This window comes from Pezoporus occidentalis, unplaced genomic scaffold (genome assembly GCF_034315485.1).
Source record: "Pezoporus occidentalis ecotype Australia unplaced genomic scaffold, CSIRO_AGI_Poc_V1 ctg419, whole genome shotgun sequence".
NCBI classification, from domain to species: Eukaryota; Metazoa; Chordata; class Aves; order Psittaciformes; family Psittacidae; genus Pezoporus; species Pezoporus occidentalis.
In genome coordinates this window covers 73,752-79,751 of record NW_026915746.1, presented here as the reverse complement: position 1 = coordinate 79,751, position 6,000 = coordinate 73,752, and positions in this window count along the sequence as shown.

Sequence of the window (6,000 nt, the reverse complement as noted above, 5' to 3'; positions counted from 1 at the left end):
CTCTGGCGTTGATAATCCCCTTCCTGCACGAGGCTCCTCCTTTGCATTCCTGGCTCCAGAGCCCCTTGAGCACTTTGATACCGTGATGGCATCAGCGCTTTTGTTTCCCTGGGGGCTTCTCTGCAGCTCAGCCCTGCTGGCACAAGGCGACGCGACCGGCTCCTCCACCGATTGCCGTGGCAGGAGCGCGCGTCGAGAGGCACCCGCTGGGCTCCACAGCAAAGCAGGGCTGGAATCAAGTTCATTTGAGGATGAGGTGGTCGCAGGGGGGCTGTAATTGCCCTGCCAGACCACGGCCAGAGAAGGACTCAGCCTAGCACCAGCCCTCCTTCGGTAGCTCCAGTCCTGGTGGCATCCAGACCTGTTTGCAACTGGTCAAAGGTTCCACTGAGACCTCCCTGCTTTTTAGCAGGGTCGTGTCTGGGTTGTTGGCTGCTTGCTTTGGATGCTGAAGTCAGAGACCCATGGAATAGTTCGGGTTGGAAAGGACCTTAAGATCATCCAGTTCCAACCCCCTGCCATGGGCAGGGACACCTCCCACTAAACCATGGCACCCAAGGCTCTGTCCAACCTGGCCTTGAACAAAGTCAACCCAAAGCTCGTAGTTTTGCCAAGAGCAGGCCTGTCTGTAGGAAATCTCCTGCTTGTTTGGCTGTCCTAGGGTCTGAGCTGCCTGCTGGCTTTGTTAATTCCAAGGGAACCATCTCATCTTAATACTAAGCCTATTGTCAGTGTGGATGTTCTACAGTAGACGCTGTGATGGACCTCTAGGAAAGCAAAGTGTGTGGGCTGTGTGCCAGGAGCATGGCTGGCATCATTTCCTCCCTCTCCGTATCATTTAATGAAGGCAGGACTTCATTAAGAACTGGGAACACCAAATCCAGACAGAAAAGCCACATGTGTGTTAGCCTGCATGGAGAACATGGAATCATGGAATGGTTTGTGGACCATTGCAATGGCAGGGACCAGAATGCTCCTCCAGTTCCAACCCCTTGCCATGGCAGGGACCCCTTCCACTAGAGCAGGGTGCTCCAAGCCCCTGTGTCCATCCCTTGAACACTGCCAGGGATGGGGCAGCCACTGCTTCTCCCTCCAACCCATTCCAGTGTCCCAGCACCCTCATGGTGAAGAGCTTCATCCCAATATCCCAGCTAACTCCTCCCTCTTCCAGTTGGAGCCGTTCCTCCTCATCCCATCCCTCCATCCCTTGTCCCAAGCCCCTCCCCAGGTTTCCTGCAGCCCCTTTAGGCACTGGAGCTGCTCTGAGGTCTCCCCTTCAGGATCCTTCTCTTCTCCAGGCTGACCCAACCCCGCTCCCTCAGCCTTTGCTCACAGGGAAGGAACCCTTGGGGTTCCTCAGGCCTAGCACATCGTTCATTTTGGGGTTCCTCTAAAGCCCGGGTTCTTTGAGCTCTTTCTCCTTCTGTCTCTTTGCACTGAGCATGCAGCAAGTGTTTAACTCCTGTTGCTGAAACGGGCACGAGGTTGTGGAAGTGGTTAGCTCTTCCACGGGGAGCCCAACCCCAGTGCTATGAGAGCACGAGGCATTTCTGCATCGTAAAGCCTAAGACAGACTCAGCGATGCGGTGATGGGTGTTAGTCAAAGGTTGTTTCCCTCCGGGGCTGTGCCATCTGTGGAGACAGATGATCTTCTGCAGGGAAGGGCGCTCCGCAGCCACCCAAGGCTGCAGTGCATCATGTAAATGGCATGAATAAAGCCTCCATCGGGTGGTCGAGTGCTTTCTGACCTCTCCCGTTCCAGTCCTGCACTGGAGGTATGATGGGAAAGGGAAGAAGCTCTTCAGAGCTCTCCCTTTTCTTAATGGTTGAGCTCAAACGTGCTACACCAAGGAGAGAAGCTGGTCCAAGAACTGAATCCCTTTAAGGTGGGTTGATTCATGCTTTATGTATCAGGAAAACCTTGTCTTCTATTGCTAGAGAGTGGTTTTGAACAACCTGGGCTACTGGAAGGTGTCCCTCTCCGTGGCAAGGGATTGGAACTGGAGGAGCCTGAAGGTCCCTTCCAACCCAAACCATTCCATGGTTTTCAGGCTTTTCAAGTCATCCTGGTCTCAACAATATGGATTGGATCTTTGAATACCCTTCAGCCTATTTATTGCCTGCCTTAAAGTCATTACATAAAGGGTTTGGAAGCAATCCTGACCCTTGCTTTCATCCGCCAAGTCTGAGTAGCATCATTGGACTAGGATCTCATGCCAGCAGCAAGCCATGTCATTTGGCAAGTGGGGGGAGCCTCTGCATTGATACCAGTGCCTCTGCTATCAAAATGCTGCTTTTTTCTTCCTGGTTTTCCCTTTTTTTCCCCTTTTCACTACGATTTCTAGTGGAATTTTCCAGTAACAGACGAGGAGAAGAACATGTACATTACTCAGATGGCTGCTGGCCAAATGGGTAATGGCTGTACCTGGAGAGCGGAGGGAGGATTGGCCTATCTCTGACCCAAATCTGTGCTCAGTGCTTTGGATCTGAAAGCAGGAGTTCCACAGCAGATACCTTCTCTGGCAATCAAGCAGAAGTAGGAAATACTCCAAGTGATGGAAATGAAAGGATGGATGGGAGGAAGGTCATGAGGCTTCAGGTGCAGACTCAGCTCGGCTGAAATCTCTAGTCCCCATTTAAGTGGATTGACTTGGTGACCCGGAGCATTTAGTCAGTAAGTATTGATAGAAATAAAGCACCAGCCTTTTGATTTATTGCCCTTGGCTTCGTGCTGCTCCTGCAATACCCAGCTCTGAGGTTCGCAGAGGTTGATTCATCGCTCTTATAGCCTGGGTGGATGAAGATCCAGCTGCTGGCATCCATGGGGTGGGGCAGGGCATTTGCATCCCCAGAGCGTGAGCAGCAGCTCAGGGAGGGGATCCTGCCCCTCTGCTGTGGGAAGGGGAGAGCTTAGAGCAGCTCCAGTGCCTAAAGGGGCTGCAGGGAACCTGGAGAGGGGCTTGGGACAAGGGATGGAGGGACAGGCCAAGGGGAATGGCTTGAACCTGGCAGAGGGGAGACTGAGCTGAGCTCTTAGGCAGAAGCTCTTCCCTGTGAGGGTGCTGAGGCGCTGGCACAGGGTGCCCAGAGAAGCTGTGGCTGCCCCATCCCTGGCAGTGTTCAAGGCCAGGTTGGACACAGGGGCTTGGAGCACCCTGCTCTAGTGGAAGGGGTCCCTGCCCGTGGCAGGGGTTGGAGCTGGATGAGCTTTAAGGTCCCTTCCAACCCAATTCCTTGGCATTCATATGGAGGGCGCTAAAAATTAACCCCATCCTGGTATCTGTAAGAACAAAATCAGGGCCCATCACTAATTGCTCACAGCTCTTAACGCCTCGAGCTTTGGCGTGCAAATAGGTCACATAAATGATGCAGGAGCTCTTAATTGTGGGTGGGAAGGGAGGGGGTGATCAGTGCCTGGTCAATGGGGATAATAGGGGTGATTGCACAAGGTTTTCCATGGAGATTTTGCCTTCATGTAACCAAATGCCTCCTGAGAAGCTGGTTTCCTCCAGTGAACGGATGAAGCAGTGCAAGTCCTTGTCTTGAGAGTGGGAAATGGGGAGGGAGAGGTTTGGATCCTGTCATCTCTCGCTTCCGTGTGGATGGGGAACTGAAATAAAAGACCAGGAAATTGCAAAGTGCTGACCCCCATCTCGTTCCTTGAGCTTCTGGGGGTGAAGGAGAGTACTTCACCATGAATAACACTAAATAGCAAGGCAGAACACAGCCACGCCGAGCAAATATAGCTCGGGTTGTCAAACTGTAAGTCAGCCGGCTGCAGCTAATTACAGCGATGTCAGGGAGCTTTGGATTCGTCAGCTGCATTGGAGATTGTAGAACTGCTTGGAAAATGGCTCTCTTAAAACCCAAAAAAGGCCCTCAAGGGACAGCAGCTTTATTGGGTTCTGGGGTTCTGGCCCAGAAAGATGCATTCTATTAATACAGATCCACAACTGTTACCCAGCCCACGCCGGAGCGACCTTAAAGCTCATCCAGTTCCAACCCCTGCCATGGGCAGGGACCCCTTCCACTGGAGCAGGGTGCTCCAAGCCCCTGTGTCCAACCTGGCCTTGAATACTGCCAGGGATGGGGCAGCCACAGCTTGTTCCAGGCAGAAAGCAGGAGCTGGAAGCAAGCCCTGGGTGATGCTGTGACTCTCTTCAGCCCTATGAAGATGGGGTGGGTTCTACCAGGTACATTTACCAAGGGAAACATCCCAGAGAACACAACAGCTAGGACTGTGTTAATCATTATATTGAGATGAGCTCTCAGGCAGAAGCTCTTCCCTGGGAGGGTGCTGAGGCACTGGCACAGGGTGCCCAGAGAAGCTGGGGCTGCCCCATCCCTGGCAGTGTTCAAGGCCAGGTTCAAAGGCGTTTGGAGCACCCTGCTCTAGTGGAAGGGGTCCCTGCCTGTGGCAGGAGTTGGAGCTGGGTGAGCTTTAAGGTCCCTTCCAACCCAAACCATTCCATGGTCTATGATTTTGCTCACTTTATCTCCACTTTCTTGAGCCACCTTCTGCTCTCTGATGTCTTAGATGTGCTCCCAGACCCCATGAAGATGGGTGGGAGAGGCTGTTATATAGATGCTTGTGCAAGGGGGATAAAAGCCACCACATCAGGTCCAGGTGATGTGTGACCAGCACAGACAGGAGTTGGTGAGCTCTGAGACATTGCTGTTCCTTGCTTTGAGCAGTCTCCATGTGGGAAAGGGTTCCTGTGTCATTTGTGGCTAGTTCCCATCTTGCTATATTTGCCCAAATCCTCCAGGTCTTCACTGTGGTTCAAGCCACCCCAAGCTTGGCCATGGTAAGAGTTGGCATCAGGATGGGAGTTGCTGCCCAGCTCCACTGTGGAGGATGTGAGATGGAGGATGTGGGCTTGTGTGGTGTGGGGCAGGATGACACAAGATGGTGGTTGACCTCTCTGATAGGGCCAGTGAATCCGGAGAGCCTGGCTTGGCTTTGTCCATCAGTGAAGGCTTTGTCCCTCAGCTCTGATGCTCCTTGTTTCAGCTCATAGGTCGTCTTCAGCACAGATTGACTCTGGACTGTGTTTCCGACCTTCAGCTCGAGGATTTCATGACCATCCCTTGGTCTTCTGTGCCCAGGGGATATTGTTGTGTTATGGATGAATAAACAGTGGCAAATGAGTGCAGAACCTCTTCTCATCCAAGTTCAGGCAGTAAAGCCCTCTCCAAACGAGCTTAAACCATTGCTCTTCAGCAATTAGGAAGCACCAGAAGAGGATGAAACCCATGGCAGGAGGTGTTGGCACCCTGGTCCCCAGGGCTTTCCTGTTTTCTAGGGTGAAGAAGGTCGCACACAGGTTGGAGCTGGATGCCCGTAATCCTCCCACTTGGGTTTAGGTTTTTAACCCCATTAAGGTGTCAGGGTCCATCAGGCAGATGTTGAGCACAGTGAACTGCAGATGTTGAGCGCAGTGAACTTCCCAAGTCATTAGAGCAGGAGCTTGTTCTCCAGAACAAGGTCAGTGTGTAACATCCTTACGTGGGCATTGATGATGGGCTTGGAGCCTTTGTCTGCCCTGGAGCCAAATGCCATCACTATGTGGGAACAGAGAGCCCTTTGTCCCAAGGGAGAGAAGCCTTTTCACGTGGCTGGTGGAGGGCTCAAGCATCCAGTGTGTGGGACAAGGAGGAGAGGTACCACTGCAAGCCTTGGCTGCTGCCTTCAGATGGAGCAGAACTCAATCTCCATGCAGTGAGTGAGCAGGTTTAGCTCTGCTTTTGATCAAGGAGAAGAAGACCCTCCTGAATTCCTAGGTCGTTCTGGTAGGAACAGGCTTGTCTTGTATGAATTCATTGCTGCTCTTTAGTTGGGATTTATTTGGACGAGATGATCATAGAAACATGGACTCAGGCTGGAAAAGCCCTTTAAGCTCATCCAGTCCAACCATTCTCAGCAGTGCCAAGGCCACCACTGTCCCATGGCACTGAGGGTGTGTGAACACTTGCAGGGACGGTGACTGCAGCCCTGTT